This window comes from Myotis yumanensis, unplaced genomic scaffold (assembly GCF_028538775.1).
Source record: "Myotis yumanensis isolate MYYU_CA2020_CCGP unplaced genomic scaffold, mMyoYum1.0.hap1 SCAF_1, whole genome shotgun sequence".
NCBI lineage: Eukaryota > Metazoa > Chordata > Mammalia > Chiroptera > Vespertilionidae > Myotis > Myotis yumanensis.
Window position 1 is genome coordinate 169,431,605 of NW_027223752.1, and position 11,727 is coordinate 169,443,331.

The window sequence follows — 11,727 nt, forward strand, 5'->3', positions numbered from 1 at the left end:
CAGTGTCGCTGGCCGGTGGCCTGGGCCTCCCTCTATCTTTTCTTTTCTTTTCTTTTTTTTTTAAATAAGAGTAATGTTTACTGAGCTATACAGAACTGAGTACTATGAAGGGTTTACCAGGATGAAAATGCACTGCACCCCACCCCTGCCACCCCCAACACCCAGAGACTACAGTACTTAGAAGTTAGGTGCAATGGCCATAACTGCTGAATATCTGTTTGTAACAACAAACCATAGCATGTTTATACTGTATCACATCGAGTGATTATAGAAATCAATTTGTTGCTTGTATAAAATCTTTTTTTTTGTAAAATATATTTTTTTAAAAAGAAAGTATAAAAAACATGTGCAGTTGAAAGCCCTGCCAGGACAACCAGTCTGTAGACATTCAGTGAGTATATACTTTGGAAGGGCGCCCGTGCCTCGTGCCCACAGCGACTCCAGCAGGACCAGCGAGGGTGCGCCCTGGCTGCCACTCCAGGTAGGACTGAGCTGGACCATGGTGGGTGGGTATAGCAGGGCATGGCACTGTGCCCTTCTCCAGCCTTGCACCAGGATCAGGGCTGGGGGCAGGCAGATTGCAGTTTCACTCTGAGTTCCATACTCAGCCTAATTTTGGTTGCAACTCATGGCTTTTCCTGGCTGCTCAGAGGTGCTTTGGGTGGGTGCCTAGCGGAGAGGCTAGGGAAGTGCCCACAGCTGCCTGGTTGGGTGTCTCTCCAGCCTAGAGCCTCTGTCCTGCCTCCTGCAAGCTTGGCCCCAGGCAGAACAGGCCCCCCTCAGGACTACTTTGGTCTCAGCGCTTGGTCCTGGGTTTCTTCCCCTGGTGTGGCTGATCTAAGTTTCATAAAAAAGCCTGGACGATGCTGGCTGTGCTGAGCCTCATTGAAGAGTTTTTCATGCAGCAAGGAAGAGCCCTCTGGGACCCTCCTCTTCCTCTCTCTCCTCTTCTCCTCCTCCTCTTCATCTCCTCCTCCTCCTCTTCTTCCTCCCAGCCCATGGCCACTTCTCCAGCTGCTCCAGCAGTGGGTTGCTTTCTGAGTCGGGGGTCTTAACATTTTCGGTCCTGACGATGCAGACGGGGCGATGACAGTTGAGCATCAGGATGAGCTGCTGACGCTCCTGCTTCAGCTCCTCCATCTGGGTTTTCAGCTCCTCATTCATGAGCTCCAGCCACTCAGATTCCTGCTGCAGAAGCTCCTTCCGCTCCTCTTCTTGTTCCTGCATGGGGCTGCTGCCACTTTGTTCTTTTCCCGGCACCTTTTCCTTCGCTCCTCTTCCTCATCTAGCTCACTTTTCACAGGTGGAGGCCTCTTGCCCAGTTTCACCTCCAGAAAGTGCAAAGGGGTGATCATGGCCCCAACGTTGTGGATGTCAGCGTATTTCAGCTCCTCTGCAGTCAAGGCCAAGCTGGGGAGTCTGATCAGGGGGCTGAGCCCTGGCAGAGAGCCCACAGTCATGGAAGGGTCTGGGACCTGCCCAGAGATCATAGCAGAAGGAGTTGGCAGTCCAGCCCTGCAGAAGCCGTAGGGGGAGGCTGTGATCCTGGGGCCTGGGCCAGGCTGCAGGCGCCATGCTTGCTCAGAAGCTGCCATGGTGCCAGCCCCACCCTACAGTGTCCACCACTGCCAGCACCTCCTGTCGTCGCAGCTGCGGAGCGTCCCTCCTGCAGGCTGTGTCCTGAGTCTCCCTCTTTGAGGCAATTGATCGTGGGGCTCTGCCTGCCTGCCTCATTGCCCCTAACCTCTGGCCTGCCTACCTGATCACCCCTAACCACTCACCTGCCTACCTGATTGCCCCTAACCACTTGCCTGCCTACCTGATCGCCCCTAATCACTCTGCCTGTCTGCCTGATCGTCCCTAACCATTTGCTGGGGGGTGGGGCCAGCCCAGCGAGGGGCTGAGGTGGTTCTGGTCTCTGGTCATTCTGGTTGTTATGGTTGCTGGGCTTTTATTATATAGGATTGTTACACCTTCGAGCAGAAGACCTGAGACCCAAATGGCATCAGCAGGGCAGAGTAGGGGGAGTGGGATATGTGTGTCTCCTGTAAAGGCCAGAGTAGCCGGTTGAACTATGTGCAGGTGGGGGCCAGGTGTAGGTGGTCAACTGGAAACTGGGTGAGGCGGTCTACTGGAAACTGAAGGCTGTTAACCTATAATGAAAATAACAGGAAACCACTGGGAGAAGCAGGAGCCCCAACTGACGCATAATGTAAGGATGTGCCTAACATTCCAGTCTCTCTCTTTCTTTTTTTTTTCCTGTAAGCTGGGGTTCCTATAAGCTGGGGTTCCTGCCAGCTGGGGTTGATGAAGGAGGCCAATGTTGTTGTTCTGTAACTTCTTCATGCTTAGATGGGATGTAGAGATGTCCCTAATTAGTTGGTTATTGAGGGAGGAGATGATCTCTAGTGTAGGTCTGGAATAGCATCATTTTCCCTAAGAATCTATTGGTAATTGCTGAGTGAGGTTTTGGTGGAAGGAGAAAGGGCTCTTAGGATGCATGGGCCAAAGATGAGTACCAGGAAGAGCATTAAGAGGGGTCCAACTTGAGGTAGAAGCCAGGAGGTCCAGTTAAGATTCTGTAGCCAGGTGCCTAGGATTCCGAAAGTTGTTGTCGGACTTTTGAGTTCCTATCAACTAGCTTCTTGGTCCCCTCCCTTACTCTGCCAGACTGGTTGGCTTCAAAACAGCATTCTTCCTCTAGGAATAGACATAGCCCCCCTTTCTCAGCTGCGAGGAGGTTAAGTCCTCTCTGATTTGAGGGTAATTGCTGCCAGTGAATCTATCTGGTCCTGTACTGCAACAATACTTTGGGCAATTTCCCTAAGCTGTCTGCAAGTTCTTTGGATAGGCACTGATAGTAGAAAAGGGAGGGTAAGATGCTAGTCTCCATCCCAGTGCCTAGGCCTGTAGCTATTCCTAGGCCAGCAAGGAGGGGAAGGGGGGCAATGCCCCTCTTGGTTCAAGTGTAAACAGTGAGAGGAACCTTAAAGGGCCAATTACTAGGGGCAATGTCTATCTCAGGGGTGAGATAGATCAGGGTGCAGGTCCCAGTTCAGTTGGCTGGGAGACAGAGATAGGTATTGGTACCGCACAGAAAGGAGATTCCCTGATTTTCTAAGCAGAAACTGTTCTCTCTGGTGAAGAGGTAAGTAACCTTGTTATTCTCATTTTCCCAAACAAAGAAAGTTCCAGCTAAGGTTGCCCCTGTAAGGGGCTGAAAAGGGCCTTTGGGGTTGAATTGTGTAGCCTGGTGGTGGTATTCTAAAAAAATACATATTTCCTCTCAGTCTCAACCCAAAATTCAGAATGGGTGAGGCCATGGGAGGGAGTCGGTGACAGTCAGGTTGTAATTGTGAATGTAACTGCTATGGGAGAGAGCCATCAAAGGGCAGGGTCACCTAAACAGAACTGGGAGGAATTGGTCATTGGGAAGGTCACCGAGATGGGCAGGCTGAGATTCACACGGGTTTCAGAAAAGGGGCTATTTGGGCGACAAAACAGCCCAGTCAGAGGAAGGCTGAAGGTTGAAAGTGAAGTTGCATAAGCATTGATCAAGATATCCTAAAACCTTTCCATAGGGAGTGTTCTGTTGATGTAAAGAGGTGCCTGATATGCTAGGACAGCGTTGGTCGTTACTGATCCTAAAATGGGGAATTTATTGGATGAGTGTTCAGTTATGTTGTTTAAATATGACTGGAGCCCTGGTCAACTTGGCTCAGTGGATATACATTGGTCCTCAGACTGGAAGAGTCCTGGGTTCGATTCCCAGTCAAGGACGCATACCTCGGTTACAGGCTCAATCCCGGTCCCGGTTGAGGTGTGTGGGGAAAACAACCAATCAATGTGTCTCTCTCACATCAATGTTTCTCTCTGTATGTCTCTCCCTCTCCACTATCTCTAAAAATCAATGGAAAAAAAAATATTTGGGTGAGGATTAACAAAAAAAAATAAAAAATTTATAAATATGATTGGATTAACTGAATGGCTCTTCCTCTGAGTTTTCCTCTTATCATTTCTATGATTTGGAAGTTATAAAGTTCATAAAGGCACATGAGTTAGAATGGGGGCTCTCCAAGTATCTTATAGTGGAAGGATAGACTGGAGTCAGCTCATGCGTGTAAGGAGGCTGGGGTTGCCGTGTAGCTAGCTGCTGAGAGGGGAAGACAGAGCCAGCAGTCCAGCATGAGAGTGGGGTTGGTGGTGTTGAGGAGGTGATGTGTTAGATTGAGGGTTCAAAATAGATAGTGAAGACTTAGGAGATGTTTAAGAGGTTTGGGGTAGACATGCATACAGAATAAGAGGAGGAGAAAGCTTGGTGGGTCATTGCAGACTCTTAACAGCGATGGGCGTAATTCCAACCAGATGATATAAGGCAATGGCACACTTAAAAAGCAAAAATGACAAGGGAGATCCCAAGTACTACCAGCCAGAATAAAGGTTGAGTAAGGGCCTCCCAGGCTAAATTCTAGTTAACTTAATCCCCAGAGTTTATTTCTAGACAGGAGGTTATTTGGTCCCAAGAAAAGTCTATGAAATCTTCCCTGAAGATAACAATCCCACAAGAAAGTCAGTAACTGTTTCAGTGCTGGGATGAAAAGAAGGGACTTCTTTGAGTAAGGATAGGATAAGACCATAGACTTGTTTGCAGTAGGTCATTGGGTAGGGAGGGGGCTGAGAGGGACCAGCACAAACAGAACAGTGAGGGTGATGGGGGGAGCTGGTTCATAGGGGTCTGGGGCTTACAATTCCTCAGGAATTTTTGTAAGTTTGAGATGAGTCAGTCCAAGACTGGCATGCATATACAAGCTGACTGGCAGTGGAGCCTGGGGTGCAGGAGCTTGCTTCAACTTGGACGAGTGGACCCAGGATAGATGTCCTCATAGTTTGGCCACCATCGGTGTGGTCAGGAGTACCTGGCGTGGGCCTGTTCACTTGGAATCAGTGTCCCCATGCAGTAGGATGCCTGGAGGAGTACCCATCTTCCTGCTCTAGTGGAGGATCAGGGGAGAGTCAGTGGCAGGCCTGGGAAGAACTGGTCAGCATGCTGCCAAAGGAGGTGGCGAGTGAGATTGAGGGTGGGGAGATAATCTCCCAAAGGGCTACAGGCAATTGGGATGTGTCCAAGTAGAAAGGGTCTGCCATACATAAGCTCAAAAGGGCTGAGGAATGTGGTGGCTAGAGGGGTTGATTGAATGTAAATGAGGGCTAAGGGAAATGGGGTGATCCAGGTTTCTTGGACCTCAAGACTTAGTTTAGTGAGGTATTATTTCAGGATTGAGTTCATTATCTTGACTTTGCCAGAGGATTGAGGATGGTACGGGTATTGTAGGCTCTAGCAGACCTGTAGTGCAGTGGCCACCCCTTGGGTGATTTTAGAGATGAAGGCTGGACCATTATCTAAATGTAGGGAGGTGGGCAGGCCAAAGCGGGAAACGAGATGTTCAGCAAGGGCCTTAACTACCTCCGTAGCCTTTTCTGAGGTGACGGGAAGGCCTTTACCCACCCAGCTATTTGAAATGCCTTACAGGGGGCATGTGTGTGAAGTCAACCTGCCAATCTTGACTGGGAACCTGTCCTTTGGCCTGGTGAGTGGGAAAAGATGGAGGCGTTTTGAGGGCACCCTGGGGAGAGGTCTGAGAGCAAGTAAAACATTGACTGGTTATGTTCTTGAGGTGTGTGGCCATCTGGTGGCAATTCCTTTAGGGCATCTTGCAGCCTGAAGGAGCTGGAGAATAAGATTGGCGTTGGTGATTGGGGACCCTCTGGTTGTCAGGAAGCCCCGCTCCGAGACTGTAGCATGTGAATGGAGGAGGTGAAAGGCATAGCAAGAGTTGGTGTAGATGTTGATAATCTGTCCAGTTGCTAGAGTTAATGCTGGAGGAAGGGCTGTAAGTTCTGCCTTCTGGGAGGAGGGGCTGGGGGGGCTGGGCCGCTGATTCTGTAGTCTGGGTATTGGAGACATTTGCATAACTGGCCACTCATTGCCTGTTTTGTGTACTGGCACTGCCATCTATGAACCAGGTGTCTGCCATTTTGGGGAAAGGTGCATTGGTGATGTGTGGGAAATAAGGCTGCTTAAAATCTAGGTTTCAGCATGAGTGTTGTTCATTGTCATCTGAAGGTGGAAGCAGGAGTAAGGTAGCCAGGTTCAGGGAGGTGCTGTGGCATAAGGTGATATGGGGAGCTTCCATGAGGGTGAGGTGAATGGGCTGTGTAGGGAGTGAGTCTAGAGTTAAGCCTCAGATTGACCTGTGGCAGAGCCACAAACAAGTCCCAGCTCAGAGGGCAGAGCCCTCTTAGCATAATTAAGCTTGACCTTATGGCCGCCCCCTAGATCCTTCCTGGGTAGCTAATGGGCTGTGGGAGGTGCAGCAAGTGCTGCCAAAACAAGTGAAACTCACAAGAACATTGTAACTATGGTGACCACTATCTTGTTTTTCCCTGACTATAAAATAAAGCCTCAGCCTGCTAGTTGGATTCTTCTCTGTGGCCTCATCCAGGCACAGGAGATCCACCGAGCCCCAGCTATATTCTCTTTGTCTGTCTTTTCTTGAATCCTTCACCACCCCTCCTCAGACTCACCAAACCCTTGGCTATGCTGGCACGGCACAGGCTGGAGCCTGGAGAGGAAAGGAAAAGGGCGGTTTGGTGGAGGTATATTCTGAGTGCATGTGGGGAATAGACCATCATTGACTGGGAGAAGGTAAGTTCTAGCTTTCCTGGGCCCACGGGTCAGCACTTCTAGAGCCCAGAGGCAGGCAGGCCAGCCCCTAATGGTGGGGTCTCTTTAGAAAGATAGGCAATGACCTTGAGGTCTGGCCCTGATTTCTGGCCTAGGAGGCCAAGAGTGATGTCCTTATCCATGTATAAAATGAAGGGTTTGGATAGGTCAGGTAGTAGGGTGAGTGCTGAGGCAAGAGCAGTTTTCAGAGCATTTTAGGGGGTGAGAATTCTGGTCTTGGGATCTAAAGGCTCAGTGAGGGCTCCTTTCGCTACATCAGAGAGGGGCTTTGCAAGACTAAAGTTGGGAACCCAGAGGTGAAAGTACCCGGCAAGCCCAAGAATGGAGAGTATTTCTTGTCTAGGGGAGGGCACAGTCATGGAGGAGATATGGGAATTTCAGTTCAAGGTAATGGCTTGGCTTTGTTGGGTGAGAGTGAAACCGAGGTAGCTGACTGTGGTTGGGGACAACTCGGCTTTATGAGGGTATGTGCAGTAGGCCCATTCATCCGGAAATTAAGGGTATGGGTGTGTAGTTGTGAGGAAGTTAGAGGACTGCATAGCAGAAGGTCATCGACATTGGAGGAGGATGCTGGGAGTTCAGTTGAGGTGTTGAAGATCTGAGGCTAAGGCCTGACCAAATAAGTGAGGACTGTCCTCAAATCCTTGTGGCAGGACAGTCCAGGTTAGCTGCTGTGATGTATTGGTGTCAGCATCTATCCATGTGAAAGCAAGTGGGTTTTGGGAGTCTTTTGCAAGGGGAATAGAGAAAAAGGCATTTTTGAGGTTTAGGACGGCATAGTCCAGTGGTTCTCAACCTTGGCTGTACATTAGAATCACCTGGGAATCTTTTTAAAATCCTGATTTCTGGGCCTCATCCTCTGGAAATTCTGTTTCTTTGTTACTAATGTTGTGGCCCCACCCCATAACAAAGAAACAGAATTTCCAGAGGATGAGGCCCAGAAATCAGGATTTTAAAAAGATTCCCAGGTGATTCTAATGTGCAACCAATGTTGAGAACCACTGGTATAGTGGGTGGTGGTAGCAGGGATTAAAGAGTGATCAAAACACTTGAATTCTTGGAAGACAATCCTATTTCCCATCATGTATTAGACTTTTATTGTTTGTTTTACAGTGCCACAATTTTATTTAGTATTTCATCCATGTGTATAAGTGGCATTGCTCTGGGGGGGAAAGTGTTGTCTTGTGTTTATCAGCTTTTTATACGAATGTTACACTAGCCAAATGAAAAAATTGGGAAGTGTTTTCCCTTTTAAAAATATTGAGATTTAAATGACATTGGAATTATCTTTCTTGCAACCCTAGTACTTTTTAAATTATGGATTTTAAAAAATAATTTTTCCATTCTTACTTGATATTGCTCTATTAACATTTTAAATTTCACCGTGGGTTACTTTTCATCATTTGTTTTTCTAGGAAATTATGCATTTCCTCTAGATTTTCCGATGTGTTGCTTTGCAGTTGCACACAGCATTTTAAAGTGAACATTTTTCTATTTTCATCTTATTTCACTTCTTGACAGCATTCGATATAGTTGAAAACTCTGTACTTCTAGGTTTTGAGTTTCTTAAATTTGTTGAGTGGATGTTAGAGATGCCTATCTTTAATGTGATAATGCAGAGGAATGCATGGTGAATATTAATAAAAATTACAGGATATTTAAAAATTTAGTAAATTGTTGACAGTTTTATTTTCTCACTAGTACAGGGTTCATCTCTGTAATTATGCAATTTATTACCCTTTTCCCCTTTTCTACATTATTTTGGAAAATTACAGCCTTACAGCAGAGATCAGGAATTTGTTAACCCTTTGCACTCCGAACCATTCTGGACATTGGCTACCAGCTACTCGATGCTACTTTGCGGCGGAAACGTGCATTTACAGACCCTCGTATTATTTAGTATAATTTTGGAACCAAGTAACGTATTATAATGATATTGGACTTATATGAATTGGGTGACATCGAGGAATGTATATTTGCAAAAAAAAACAATATTTTATTGTTTATAATTTTGTACAGTATGATAAGTTTTGTAACACTCCCCAATATGCATTGCAGGCTGATTAGTGCATGTTTGACAGTAATAAGTGGTTTGACGCCTGCCACCAGGTGTTTTCCTGTTAGAACACACAATGCAGTCCCGTTTTCTTTGTCCCACATCGGGAATATGTAGTTTATTGTTTAATCCGACACAAAACCCGCTGACATTTCTTGTATATATCTTAGTAATTTTATGATATTTTGATTTAATTTCTTGTGCCATTTCAAGATAAAACTTCAGGGAAACATGCATGTCTCAAAAAGTTGCGTTGAAATAACTCAATTCCCCGTAATCACTAATAAACTGCAATGTCCCCTGAGAGGGGACAGCGGAGTGCAAAGGGTTAACATTGTGGCTGACCTGTTTGACAACAGAGCTCTGAGAATAGAGTCACAGATACTAGTATACTTTGTAAGCAAACAATCAGCATTGAAACCAAAGGAGAGTGATGGCCTCTGACTGAAAGACATAAATATGCCTCTAACAGATTTTCAATGTCTTTCAAGACCATAACAAAATTGACTAATAAAATTGCTAATACAGCACCTAATATGGACTGCCTGCTTTTTATATTAAAATAATGTTTGCTACATGACTGTATGAAACCGGAGCAAAAGTTAAAAGCAGACCATGTGAACATGATAAAATGAAGTGAGCTTCCAATAAAAGACTTTTCTGACCAACGAAAGCCCAACCTCCGATGATGCAGCACAGCTCAGACAATAAACAGACCAACCAAAGAACAGCCACGGAGTCCTCTGCGTTCCAGCCGCTGTGCAAAGGGCCAGCCAGGCCGTGAGGCAGTCAGTGAACTGCTGCTGGGTGGTTTTCAACCGTGACTGTAATCCTCTGAGGGGGAGGTCACCTAACACAATTCATGTGGTTTAAATCACCATTCCTTTATTTAGTTTTCCTCATACTTTAACAAATTAAATTTTGTAATGAATTAGTCATGAAATGAAAAATGTTTCAGTTGAATGGAAAAACTTCCTATGATAAGCCTCCAAATATCAAAGAATGAGTCAAGCTATTTCCTGCAAAAATTTTCAGCCAGGATATACCACTTTATTTTTTTAAATATATTTTTATTGATTTCAGAGAGGAAGGGAGAGGGAGAAATAGAAACATTAATGATGAGAATCATTGATTGGCTACCTCCTGCACACCCCTTCCCCCCCACTGGGGACTGCAACCCGGACATGTGCCCTTGGCCAGAATCGAACCCGGGACCCTTCAAGTCTGCAGGCCGACGCTCTATCTACTGAGCCAAACCAGCTAGGGCCAGGATGTACCACTTTAAGCACTGAGCTTTTAACTATTTCAAGTGGAAACTGGAATCATCAAATACAACACATATCCTACCTTCTTAATGCCATATAGTATTGACCTTGCCAGTGTGGCTCTGTTGGTTGAGTATCATCTTGTGCACCAAAAGGTCACCGGTTCAATTCCTGGTCAGGGCACATACCCAGGTTGTGGGTTCAAACCCCACTTACGGTGTGTACAGGAGGCAACAAGTTGGTGTTTCTCAGATCAATGTTTTCTCTCTCCCTCTGTTTCCTTCCCTCTCCTTTCCTTTCTAAAATAAACATATTTTAAACATCATATAGTACTTTTGATTCAAATTCATCATCAAATATGACTTGTATATTTTGATGGGACTGTGATGTGCAGGATCCTCTATTAAATGGTCTTGAGGTGCCAGGCTTTTCACATTAAATTTATTTTTTGGTTTCCTCCTCCCCTGCAATCAGCTGTCACGTTTTATTGTTTCCGTACCTCTCACAGGGCCCTGTAGATACTTGTGATTTGTTCAGCAGAAATCAGATAACCAAACATGTTAGAATCAGGTGTGATGTAAGAAAAAGGAGACTGTGAAGATGGGGACCTGAGGCATTCATTTCTGAATAAAGTACATGTGTGTTACTAGTACATCTCTCCTGGTCTTCTCCAGATTGGTGATGCTGCCACAACTGCAGTCTAAATGAATGAAGTGCAACTAGTTAGATGCTTATGGTCACTAGTAAATAAAATATCCACCATAATTTAGTTATTTAAGAACCCTGTTGAACAGTATTTTAAAAGAGTAAAACTCTCTTTGCAGAAGAATTTGAAAGCACATTTCTAAAGGAAGACTATGTAAGGAAAGTAGAACTATATAGATCAGCAGATGGCTTAATTGGCTTTGCATAAACTTATTAATTAGGTAACAAAATACAAAAGCAATTTAATGAATCATCATATGAGGCACTGAATTCAAAGCTGATTTGTAATGTGCTTTTCATAACACAACTTGCTTAATTATCCATATGAATGAATGAATCATTAATACCTGAAACCTGCTCAACAGTTTTGAATACCTACTCATGTACTGGTGGCGATCATTTGCTGAGTAAGGCAATGAGTAGCTCCCTGGGTAAGAAGTAGTCCTCAAAATAATCACGTGAGGTCTACTTCAATAAACAACACAGCTGTTTCTTGAATATTTTAGAAACCCAAGGTATGTATTTCAAGAGTTAAGTTATCTTGTGTTATATTAATTCAGATGCAGTTGCTTATTAGATGTCTATTTTTTAAGGAAGACATGATGGAATTCTGTGAATTTACAAGAGGAAGTGACAGCAACTCATCATAATGCATACTGTTGTTATTAAACAACAGCTTGCTATCAGCCCCAGGCTGCTGAAAAATTTGCACAGGTGGGAAAAATATTTGGGCACAACTCTTCAACATATTTAAACAATTGAAAATGTGGAGGAAACTTTATTGTGAGTATACCCTCTTACTTTCAGCGTGTTAAGATTACCTTTTATGAGATTATTAGTTTTCAATTTTGTAAATGTTCTTACTTGACAAAATTTAAAATTGATAATTTCATTTTAGTCTCCACATTTTCAGGAAATTTTCCATTCTCCTATGAAATCTAAGTATGGGAACTACT

The 11,727-nt window shown here is 45.1% G+C and overlaps 1 pseudogene; it reads right to left on the reverse strand.

Annotated features, from left to right (window-relative positions):
* Window positions 1–963: 963 nt before the first annotated feature.
* On the reverse strand, window positions 964–1,490 carry LOC139021772 (jun dimerization protein 2 pseudogene; annotated as a pseudogene).
* Window positions 1,491–11,727: the final 10,237 nt, after the last annotated feature.